This window comes from Phasianus colchicus, chromosome 2 (genome assembly GCF_987193195.1).
Source record: "Phasianus colchicus chromosome 2, bPhaCol1.hap1.1, whole genome shotgun sequence".
NCBI classification, from domain to species: domain Eukaryota; kingdom Metazoa; phylum Chordata; class Aves; order Galliformes; family Phasianidae; genus Phasianus; species Phasianus colchicus.
Window position 1 is genome coordinate 22,069,578 of NC_143437.1, and position 12,237 is coordinate 22,081,814.

At 49.5% G+C, this 12,237-nt stretch overlaps 2 long non-coding RNA genes across 2 annotated transcripts; one reads left to right on the top strand and one right to left on the bottom strand.

The window, feature by feature from the left end:
- The first annotated feature begins 674 nt into the window (after positions 1 to 674).
- LOC116233042 (uncharacterized) lies at positions 675 to 2,057 on the top strand. Its single transcript, XR_004167871.2, has 3 exons — positions 675 to 1,447; positions 1,669 to 1,771; positions 1,932 to 2,057. It is a non-coding gene; the product is annotated as an uncharacterized LOC116233042 (long non-coding RNA).
- LOC116233038 (uncharacterized) lies at positions 2,057 to 8,630 on the bottom strand. The gene is made up of 3 exons (XR_004167870.2): positions 7,315 to 8,630; positions 6,125 to 6,303; positions 2,057 to 6,030 (listed from the first exon to the last, which is right to left on the bottom strand). It is a non-coding gene; the product is annotated as an uncharacterized LOC116233038 (long non-coding RNA).
- Positions 8,631 to 12,237: the final 3,607 nt, after the last annotated feature.

The following is a 12,237-nucleotide window of genomic DNA, read 5'->3' on the forward strand; positions in this document are numbered from 1 at the left end:
CATCCAACCTGGCCTTGAGCACCTCCAGAGATGGAGCACCACAGCTTCTCTGGGCACATGTGCCAGGGTCTCAATGCCCTCTGAGTAAAGAGTTTATTTCTTATATCTAGTATAAAGCTACTCTTAGGGTATAAGTGTGAAATCTCAGGCTGGACCTGATCACCCTGCCTGACACCCATTCCCATGACAAGAAACTTGAAATGCCAGAAGACAGCACACTGCTCGAGGAACAGGTGTTTAGTAAGGATTTTGGGGGGGCAGTTTCTTGGTCATGCATCACACCTAGAAGCATGGTTTTAATGGATGGCAACACAGTGCCTAGCAAGAGGCTGAGGGATCCAGCATCCCCATGTCCCTCACTGTGAGCCTAGCTCTGCACTGACGGTATCATCTTCAGGTTTTATGTGTCTCTGCCTAATGCCTTTATTTACACTAGTTTTTAGGAGTGTCAGAGTGGTCAAACTTGATGGATTGCCTGTCTGAAATATTGAGATGCAGTCACAGCTGTGTGTCTGGGTGTATTGATCTATACTTCTGCCCTAATTTTTTAATTACCAAGTTCACCTGCAAATTGTCTCTGGGGAACTCTCTTTGGTATTTCCTCTTCCTGAAGTGAAAAATCTTTTGTCTGCCTCTTTCCTGCTTTCATACTGAAGGTAAAATAGGATTGCATGTTTGAATAAGTAGGATGCAGAACACCATTCAGGTTAAATCTGGAATGCTCTCTGTTGGTGGGTGAGAAAACATTACAAGCAGGCAGTGTTCTGCTACTGTGCAAAATGTGCACTGCCAAGCAGAGATGAAGGCACAGATGGAAAGCAGCAAGGCAGTGCAGGAGAGATATTGCCAGGGCAGGGCTGCGCCACAGCTTGTCACTTCCCAAAGGCCTCACCCAGCCTATGCTTGGGCACACATGCATTGGGGTTTCCCAAAAGCTGCCCTGCACCAGGCAGGCGCTGGGTGACTGCTGCTGAATGCTGATAGTGCTGCAGGGCACAATGGAGCCCCAGCCCTATGCTTACCTCTCCCACCCCTGCAGGGCTCCAGGTGCAGCCTGTGATGGAGACAAGGGCATGTGGAAAGCAGTGGCTCCAGATGAGCTGTGAAGGAGTGAGGAGATTGCCTCAGAGGACAAACAGATATAATTATCTGCAGCAGACTCAGAGTCTGTGTTGCAACAATTTCCTCCTTAAGACCTTGGTGCACCCAAAAAAGAAAAACTTCCTGGTTTCTGTGCAAAGATGCATGACAGCATGATTTATCATGAGTGAGCCATGCTGCCCCGAACCTTCGTTATCCTGCTTTCAGTGCACCTGTAGCATCACGTGCCCTAGAAAAACAGGTGGTGAGAGCCCAAATCTGGGCTTGAGGCAGCTTAAAGGTATGACTTAGAGAAAGGCAAAGAGGCTGCAGCCAAAGGCTTACGCTTTCCTTCAAAGTCCAGCTGGTGAGTTTCCTTTAGAAGGTGAAAATGCATGTCATCAGCAGTAATACTAAAATATGCTTTTTAAATTTTTTTAAATTTAATTTGTTGTTATTATTATCTTAAGGAAAGCATAAACTGTTTTTTCTTAAAAGTATTTAGCTGTATTTCCCTCTTGCCTTTCATGCCCATCATTGTTTCTTACCCTGTCCTGCCTTGTGTGCTGTTGCTCTGCATGGATACAGGGAAAGAGGCATCATCCTTTCACTCCCTCGCTTGGGGCAGAGCTCACAATTCAGCTTTCCCTCTGCTCCTGGATGTACATACTGTCAGAAAGCACGCAATGGGGTGAGTACCTATGCTCTAAGAGCAGTAATGCACAGCTCAGTGTGGGACAGTCACAGACTCACCAACTCTGAGTGTTTTCACTAGAAAGTTGAGGATGGAGCAGTGAATACACAACTTGGGGGTGTCTGGGGCCAGGACAAGCCACACTTCTATCTTGCAGGACAGACAAGGATGTACTGAAGTATTTGTACTGGGGAGAGCAGCAGAAGTCATGGCAGGGTGCATCCTACCTCTCCACTTGGAGCTGGCTCTCGGAGGCAGAAAGTGTAACAACTTAATCAGATATCACTACGCACACATCCCTCTACATTGGTGACACATTTCCTGGCATGCCTGCAGCCCACAGCCATCTACTCCCAGTACTTAGCATCACCCCGTGCCAGCCGCCCATCCTGCCAAACCACCCTTTGGCAGATCTGGGGATTCACCATCAGTGAAGAGCAGCATGCAGGGTGCCAGGACTGGCGGATGGCAGAGGCAGAGCGAGGTGCCAGCCAACGCTGGGAGGACACATGGGGACAACAGCTGTGGCATGGGGATGAAAGGATCAGAGGTGTGAGAGGAAGGGACCGGAGATACCTGTTTTGTGCTGCTTCATCAGTGACTGTTCAGGCAGCCTGTCAAGTCTTCCTTTGTGCTTCAGTTTTTAAACAGCCCACACCATCTCCATGTAAACTGGCTTGCACAGGCGAGGTCTCCATGTGCCCTCTGAGATTTGGCACAGCTGTGCAAAACTCCACATTTGTTTGTGCTATGTGTATCCAGAACAAACAGGTGTGTCAGAAGGAAGGGCAAGATGCCCTCATCCTGCAGAACGGAACTGTTGCTCAAGGAGGCCCAGAAAATCTGGTTTGTAGTGTGCTACTTTGGTGTCCTTCATTCTTTTCTGCTTGTTCTCAGAAGGGATGTTCCTGGCTGTGGTAGCGATGGATCAGGTTTAGCCACACACCTCTGGCCTCATATTTCATAGAATCACAGAATGCCCTGAGGTGGAAGAGACCCATAAGGATTATGGAGCCCAACTCCTGGCTCCACACAGCACCACACAATGTTCAAACGCAACATCTGAGAGCATTGTCCGAGTGCTCCTTGAACTCCAGCAGCTCGGGGCCATGCCCACTGCCCTGGGCAGCCTATGCCATGCCCACTGCCCTCTGGTGCAGACTCTTTCCCTAACTCCCAGCTGCCCCTCCCCTGACACAGCTCTATGCTGTTCTCTTGGATCCTGTTGCTGTCACAGAGAGCAGAGCTCAGCACTGCTCCTCTGCTTCCTGTGAGGAGCTGCAGCCATCAAGAAAGGCACCTGGTGGCAAGGTGGTGACATCCCTCACTGAAATGCATTCGGCCTCAGGAATCACACTGGAGATGACAAGATGGGGCTCCTCAGCCAGCTGCAGCCTGGCTTTCTCCCACAAAGAGCAGGAGTCACTTTTCTCTACCAAATAAGGGCTCATGATGCCCAGGGAGAAGCAGTGTTGACATCCACAGTCTGCCCAGCCACCATGAAAACCTGACACTGCCTGGTCTCTGGTGGGAGCTTGGAGCACAGCTTCAGGACAGATGTTTTTGTCTGCTCTGTCAGCTGTTGGTTTGCAGGACCAGCTCCTGCTGGTGACATCAACCAGCTAGGTGCACCCACATGACTCATGACCACAAGCACAACATGGGGAACCTGGCCAGCAGAGTGCAATTATTTACTATAGTTGTCCAGGCCTGGTGGCTGTTGCTGGAGGCCACCTCCTCTGTAATTACAGCTCAGCAGGAGCAAGGACGCCAGTCTGCATGGTGTAGCCACTGGAGGTAGCTCTGGAGGGTGGGTACGTGCACAGTAGGAGGATGGGAAACATGATCAGGTGGATAAGGAGAAGATAGTCTGTGCTGGCATGGGATTGCATGCCAGAACTTAGTGTTGTCTGAAAGGAGGACAGTGAGATACCATCAGCTACTCCTGTTATTACACTCGGGGACTCATCAAGGGCTGAAGACAAAGAGCCAGTTAATTATTTACAACATATGCATAAAGGGGAAGGCAGGGACATGAAAAGGGCTATTTCATCATTCTTTCAGTCTAGCAAAGCTGCTTAGTTTGTATGAACCAGTACTCCTTTTAAGTCTCATTTTGATGCTTTCCAACAAGTTCTTCCCCTCTGACATTAGTCAGCCCTGTGGCAACCTCAGATTTCTGTTCTCCTTGTTTAGTGGGCACCTCCAAGCCAGGGTTTGTTCTGCCCACCTGCTCGAGCTTGCCTTGTCCCTTGGGAGGACTCAGTATGTGTAACAGGCAAATGTTTTTCATGAGATGCAGTTTTTCCCTTTGGAAGAAGCTGATCCACTAGTGTGGAAACATTTTGAAAGATAGTCTCAACTTCACTTAATTTTCCAGGTAAAGTAATAATCAAAGTGCTGACTTTGCTATGTCCAAGCCTTTTCTTCAGGTCTGATGTTGCAGGGTACTGCACTGGGCCTGCATCTGACCCCATGCAATGTACCTCTGCCTTTGGCAATGGTGAGAGTAGATGGGAGCTGGGTTGAGCTTCTAGCCAATGTCCTACATCTCAGAGGTCTTCAGCCATAGCCTTCTCCTGAGGAGCCATTAGTTGGTCCTCATTGACACTTTCCATCATGTGAGGGTGTCCACAATCCAGTGGAAAGCACACCTGTTCACTTTCCTTTACTCTTGCTTTGCCTTTGAGAGTTTTCCAGCACAACAAAAGCACCTCCTTCCTCTGAGGGAGCAGAGTGTCTGGTTGCAGAGTCCTTTCTCCATCAGCACGTTTTTGTGCCCTTGACTCTACATCAGGAGCACCTTCATTGCAGCACAACAGGAAGTTTGTAATGGGCATATTGTTGTTTGGATTCAGAGAGAGGACTTTGTGCTGTTTTTGAGGGAAGTGTTTTTGGTAGAGATTATTTTCAGGAATCATTAAGGCAGGCACATGGAGAGAAAACTGAATGTGTCCCCTCAAAGCTGCCAGAAGGGCTGGGGCCAAACCCAGCATCTGTGAATGACCTCTGTACCAGGACAGCCCCAGTCTTTGTTCCTACACAGCCAGCTCTGCCTTAGCACTGGGGCAGGACACCAGCATGTCACCACTGGCTTTCTCCTTGTGCAGGCTGTTGCTATGTCTTTTTGTGTTTTTTAAGTAATTCAATGTATGGCCTCATGGACAGATAAAGTGGGCAGCATGCTGTGAGATGCGGAGAAGTTTGGATGACAAACCACACTATTAGGGCAGCTACAACCACTGACCTCTGCTAGCTGGCAGCAAGGAGCCACCTCATTTCCACCTGTCTGAAAATGCCAGGAAAACAGCTAGAGGGAAAAAGGAGAATTTTCAGTATGATAGAGATGGCATGTGAGGTCTTCCCTCCCAGGCCAGCCTATTGAGAGCCAAACCCTGCTGATGGAGGACAGTTTTTGCTCTTGTTCGTAGTGTGCATGGCAGGTATGTCAGTCAAGAGACTGGGCAAAGCAGTAGCAGGTACAAAATCTTCCTCATCCTTGGTGGCATCCCTGGTAATATATCACCACATTTCCCCAAAGCCTGAGGGGATGGCTGAAGCCTCCTGCACACCTGACTTAATTCAATAAAACTGGAACAGGAGCCTTATGTTTAAAGGGTACAAAAGCCAAAAAGATGTCACTTTCTATTTCAGGAAGTCATGGATTGAATAGCTGAACTTCTATGAACTTTTTCTTCAGCGAAGGATTTTGGCAGGAAAATGTACTATTTAAAATTTGGTGACTTACCAGCAGTTTGCTTCACAAGGATCAATCCTGTCCTTAAATATGATGCTTAGATCCAAGACTTTTATTTTGTTGTGAACAAGTGTTGTGAAATGCCTTTGTGAATCAAATCTAATCAAGGCAGTGTTCTGCAGCTGGAGCCTGGAAGCCTGCCTGGAAGCACAGCAGGGGAGGATGGCATGAGAGGCAGGGAGCAATGGCAGCCTGCTGGGGCAGAGGTGGAACACTGAACTGACCCTAGCAGATGAGGAGATCTGTGCTCTTTTCTTCTCCAAAGCACCTGAACTCCAGGACACACTGGGTGTGCGAGCTGACTCCAGTGAGCCAGAGGCAGTTTCAATTGATGCAACTGCTCTTTGCTCAGCAGCTGAGAGGCCCATCTTCCTCTGATCTCAGCTGTATGCAGAAAGCAGCTTCTTCTGTAGCTGTCTCTGGCTTCAGGTGGGCACCTACGTGTGGACACATTTGGTGCTTTTCCCAAGCAAAGATTTAGAATGAGCATATGTGGTCCCTGCAGAAGAAAAAATGGTAAGTATTCACATGTCAGAGTGAGCAGGAGGAGGGAACGTACCTTTTTTTGCTCTGGATATGTGATGATGACTCACCTCTATCATGGGGTGACCATACCAAGGACGTGCTGATGTGCCTGGTCTGTACTGATCTGCACAGCTCGCATGACCAACTCAGAAAGGCAGAGAGGAGGCTTCTCGTCCTCCCTTCTCCTGGTGGGAGGCTGTGGCACTGGAAGCACCGCACCGTGGCGTCAGAACTTAGCACAGTCTTACTAATGGTAAAGAGAGGAGAGAGGCATCTGAGGTCAGACCATGGCAGGTCTCGGTGCCGACGGCCCTACTTCTAGCTGCTGGCAGCCCGGCCGTGCTTTGCTGGGCTCCGATGCCGGGCAGGACGCGGTGCGGTGCGGATGCCCACCGCGCGGTGTCACTGCCGGTCAAGGCAGCGCAAGGTCGGCCCCGCGGGCTCTGGCAGCACCAGAAGGAAGCCCCGGGGAAGGAGGAGCTGTTCCGTGCCCTGCGTGTGTCAGGTCCTTTTCTACAGGCACGGAAAGGCTGATTTTCGCAGCATTTTGTCCTGTGTTTGCTTTCTGTCAGCAAGAGCCTGTAACTACACTGGGAGGAGCTGCTGACTCCCCCGAGGGCAGACAGGCTTTGCAGAGAGATCTTGACAAATCAGAGGGCTGGGCAATCGCCAACTGCATAAAGGTCAACAAAGAGCTGTGCTGGCTTCTGCATCTGGGAGGGGCCCAGAGCAGCCCCACAGACAGGGATCTGAAGGTTCTGGTTGACAGCAAGTTGAACGTGAACCAGCAGTGTGCCCTGGCAGCCCAAAGGGCCAACTGTGCCCTGGGGTGCCCCTGGCCCAGCACTGCCACTATGCTAAGGGAGGGATTGGCCCACTCTGCTCTGCGCTGTGCAGCCTCACATCCAGCACTGGGTGTGGGTTTGGGTGATAAGTCATAAAGATATTAAAGAGCATCCAAAGGAGGGCTACAAAGTTGGTGAAGAGCCTAGAGGACAAGGTGTGTGAGGAGTGGCAGAGGTCCCTGGGTTTGTTCAGCCCAGAGAGGAGGCTGAGGGGAGGCTTCATGGTGGCTACAGCCTCATGGTGGGAAAGTTCAACCTCTACTGCCAGACCACCAACATCCTCCTCTGACATTGTGGGCCAACACAATAACATAGGAGGCATTACTTTTGGAGCAGCCCTCATAACATGAGCTGTCAGGCAAGAGTTTCATACAACAGGGCATGCACAGAAGGCTTACGTACAGCTCACTTACCCAGAGCAGCACTGAAAGGAAAAGTCCAGAACTCCCTGAGCATGCCCCTGAGTCTGCTACCACTCTGCCTTGTGGTGTCACCACAATAATGATTGACACCACAGGAGAACATATCCTTCCGCTGTCACCTTTGGCTGGGCTATAGCATCCCTTGGCACCATAGAATCATAGAATCATAGAATCACTAAGGTTGGAAAAGACCCACAGGATCATCCAGTCCAACCATTCACTCATCACCAATGGTTCTTGCTAACCCATGTCCCTCAACACAACATCCAAACGTTCCTTAAACGTTCCACCATTGTGAGGCAACAGAAAACCTCTAGCAACCAGCAGTTCAGAAGGTGAAAGCTGTGTACCCTGGACAGCAAATGTCTTTCCTTCCTTAAGCTTTGCTCCATCCACTGGTGCTCTTCTTTGCAGGGGTGCTGCGCAGTCACAGGACCGGTCCTCAGGTGGGCCTCTGTCAAGTGATGTGAGCCACAGCACTGCAAGTTAAGACAGAGAGCTGTTGGAGAGGGTCCAGAGGAGAACCACGAAGATGATCAGGGGACTGGAGCACCTCCCCTGCAAAGACAGGCTGAGGGAGCTGGGCTTGTTCAGCCTGGAGAAAAGAAGGCTGCGGGGTGACCTCACTGCAGCATTTGAATACCTGAAGAGAGCCTACAAACAGGAGGAGAATCAACTCTTTGAAAGGGTAGATAACTGCAGGACAAGGGGAAATGGTTTTAAGTTGAGGGAGGGGAGATTTAGGTTGGACGTAAGGGGGAAGTTCTTTACAGAGAGAGTGGTGAGGTACTGGAACAGGCTGCCCAGAGAGGTTATGGATGCCCTGTCCCTGGAGGTGTTCAAGGCCAGGTTGGATGAGGCCCTGGGCAGCCCGGTCTAGTATCAAATGAGGAGGTTGGTGGCCCTGCATATGGCAGGGGGGTTGGAGATTCCTGATCCTTGAGGTCCCTTCCAACCCTGGCCATTCTGTGATTCTGTGGGTTGCTTTCACTGTTCCTTTGGAAGATCTCGTAATGTGTTGTTACCACCTTTGCCACTGCTGGAATTACAGAATTCTGTCACAGCCTTGCCTTTTGGTTTAAAAATACTTGTCATCACTCATCTTTCTAGAAAGAAGCCTCCCAACATAACTGGAATGCGTCCAAAAGGCTGAAAATCCAAAGAGAAAATATCCCACATTTAATTTTATTTTATATCTGACAACTTTGAAAGCTCATTTTATGTGCAGTGGAAGGGTGGACTTGGGAGGCACAGAATTGGGTGCTGGTGCAGAGTCCCACTGAACTGTGGGTTTGGGGGGGCTGAGCATGCCTGCCCCCAGAGCACAGCTCATTTATGTTGGTGCCAGCAACTGGCCCTGAGTTTGAGTGGCTTCTGACACAGATGACACCCTCACCAGGAGAGTATCTGTAGCAGGAAGTCAGTGGTGCAGCACCTGGGCAAAACACAAGCCACTCAGCCATTTTAGCTGCATTCATGTGTATGTTCCTGCTTGCCTGAAGAGAAACAAATTCCTACACTGCCACAGGTAAATTGAACGATTTTGTGTACAACAAATATTGTATAATAAGCTTATTAAGGCTAGAGAAAGCTTGGCCTGCAATGAACAGAGATGTGGGTAGAGATGTGGATTGATGTGTATGCCTCTGCTGATATTTTTGCGTACAGGGATATTTTAAACCAGCTTTGTAGTTGGCAGATTTGCTTTGTGTTGGACAAAGAAGTCAGTCTGGATGCAAGAAAACACTTTTCCTTGTAAGGATAGGTGAGCAAGTCACCCAAAGCTGCTGTGCAGCCTCTGTCCTCAGGAGCACCCAGGACCCAGCTGCACAGTGTCCAGAGCAGCCTGGCCCCACCGGGCTGACCCCTGGTTTCATCTCTGCTCTTGAGAGGACTAGGCTTTGCCCCGCGGCCACAGCTCAACTCCACATGCCCCACAGACACCCAGTCACTCATTCTCTTCCACTCTAAGCATCTGGGAAACTGTAGGGATGATGTTATCCCATTCCCTTACTTAGGAGACATCATTAGCAGTAAGTAATTTACGTAATGCTGCCGCCAGCACCAGACAAGGTGCAATGAGGTTAAGCGGCCCAGGGAGGCGAGGGCATGCTGTGCCAGGAGGAGATTGCTGCCGGAGACAGCAGTCAGGATGGCCGGGGATCAGCGTGGGGGGACACCCTGCTCACTGCCAGCTGCCCGTCTGGGCACGCAGGGCAATGGAAGTGGGGCTTCCATCCAACAGTGCTATGGAGCACAGCTGTGAGGTTCCACCAGACACCAGAGCAGCTGAGGGAAACACCAATCTGTGTTAAGGAGAGAGAGTGTACCCATGGAGGAGAAGGAAGGAAAGCAGAACTGGTGAACCACATAAACATCATTGGTTTTTGGAGCTTTGCAGTGCTGTGAGGGGAGATGCCGACTCCCTAGCAGGGGAATTACAGAAGTCAAGCTCATGCAATGAGTGCATGTGTTTCTGCTGAGAGATCCTGAAGGGGTATAACGCAGGGATAAATAGAAAGGACCATGGCTGCAATGCACAGCTATCTGGGGCTTTCCCAGCAGAGAAGGGGTTACAGGGATTTTGCAGGCTTGTCTTCCACACTCTGGGGTAGCTGGAAGGGAAAGCAGGGGCTTTCCAGCCTGCATCTGCACAGTGGTGCACTGGGAATTCCTGTTGGAGTGGAAATCACAGAGAGATATGGGCTGTGAATGTAACCTTGTATACAGGGCTATAACAATAACAGCTCTGTGACCTGCATAGGTGCCACCTTCTTGCGCTCTCCTGCCCATGAAGGGGATCCATCTGGCCAGGGAGAGCTGTCCTTTCCTCACCTTGGTTTCTGCACTATAGCATACACCAGTGTTTTCAGCCTGGCTGATGGAGGCTGAACTTGCGTGGAATTTAAAAACCAAAAGCCACAGGAACCTCACTAAGTGTGCTTTTGTTGTGCTATATGTTGTTTTTAAGCAGAGCTATTCTTAGAACCACACTCACTGACAATTAGAAGGTTCTGTATGGAATCTATTGAAAGAGATGAATATTGCTTCTTAACTGTAGTGACAGATTGAAAAAAAAAAAAAAAAAAAAAAAGTTATCTCTTTGTTCTGTCTTCTTACCTGAAGTAAAAGCCTGGTTAAACCAGTTAACTATCAGCCTACACTTCAGAATAATGCTGCTAAAAATGAAGTGTAAAATTAGCCTGTCATTTTGCTGTCGCTCACATGGGATGTGAGCTGCCCTTCTGCAAAGCTTTTACTTTCCAGTAACGTAACTTTGTGGTGGGTGGGTGCAAGGACTTGCAGCGGCAGCGGCCGCCCCTGGCAGTGCAGTGGGTAGAGATCACCTCAGCTTAGGGCTATTCTCTTTCTGTCACCTCTGATTGGCCCTGGAAGGGTTGCTCACTGCTGGGCCCTTGCAGGCTGCTCTCTGGCAGAGACGTCAGTGTGCCAGCAGCCCACCTCTGCTTTCAGGCACCAGCCTACACCAATCCCAAACTCCTTCTCTGCTTTGAAAGCCTCTTTCTTTCCAGAGACAGCAGTGGCTGCGGGTAAAAGACACTGATGCCTAAAATACCCCCACTCCTTGAAAATATTCATATATTTTCTAGTTCATAGCTCTTTCTCACTGAGCCTTAATCCTGGAGTCAGAGAAAGGAAACAAGGCGGGAGAAATACCCCATCCATTCTGCAATGGGGCTGGGCTGGGAGCTGCCAGGCTGGGACACCCACAGCAGCCTGTGGGTGGGCAGTGACACCCCCCACACGCTTGGCTTCGTACACCTCCACACATCAAACAGTCTGTGTTTGCAGAGTCACACTCCAGTGACAACAGCAGTTTCTTGGCTCAGGGAAAGCAGTATTACCAATGCCACAAAGAGCTCTGCATGGCTTTTCTACTGATGAGTGGTGCTGACGTCTTCCTAAAGTAAGTGAAACAGTTTTGACACATTCTCAGAAATAGATAGAAGGGTTTTTTTGTGTGTTTGTTTTGGTGGCTTGACCTTGTAGGAGGTGGAATTCACAGTCCTGTGGCTTGCAAGTTGCTGTGCCCCACTGTGTCCTAGTGCCCCAGTGCTGAGGTAGGGTGAGCACACAGTGCCCTGGGCAAGGCAGGGGTGGCTGTCTAATCTAAAACCTGCTGTTAAAAAAAGAGGAGCAATATTATTGAATTTAAAAGGCATTGGTCCATCTTTTTGTTTAGCACTTTATACAGCATAGTCAGTAGCTTCCTCCTTTTAAGTTTCCTATTTTTACACTTATTAAACCCACCTGTCTGTGGCCCTTATATTCTGTCTCCTTCAAGACAGCCACTAAATATGTGTTTAAAAGCCCCAGGTGTGTGCCTGCAGTTTTGTGCATAGCAGGGCAGGCAGGAGCGAGATCTGGTAATAGAGAACAATGGGAGTTCACAGCTTCCTGCTATTTCTGTTGCTCTCAGACGCTCCTAAAGCCAGATGCTTCACAGCCGTACAGTGATATCTGTAGTGATTACACTCTGTCGTTTCTGCTTCTTTTTTTCTTTTTTGCTGATATGGAAGACTAACTCCCTGCCTCTGTGCCTCATTGCTGTTCAATTCCTGCAGCACATCTCCTGACTCCCATAGTGCCTCAAACACAGTTTATCCAGTGATATGAGGTCTTATTCCCCAGCCTAAAGCCAAACTGGAGTTTCGATGTGTGTGACGAGCACAGGCTGACCATCCTTCCCTTTGCGTGTTGCTGGCTGACCTCTACCAAAACATTAACCTAGTAGTCACGCCACATTCAGTTGTGGAAGGAGTGCTGGTGCTCTCAGCCCAGCAGAATGCCCCAGCATTACATCCGTAATTCATTATGTGCCGGCTTAGAGAAGTGGCTGGATCCTTGGCTGCCATAAATTGTTAGGATTGTGCTAACCTTGGCAGACCTACC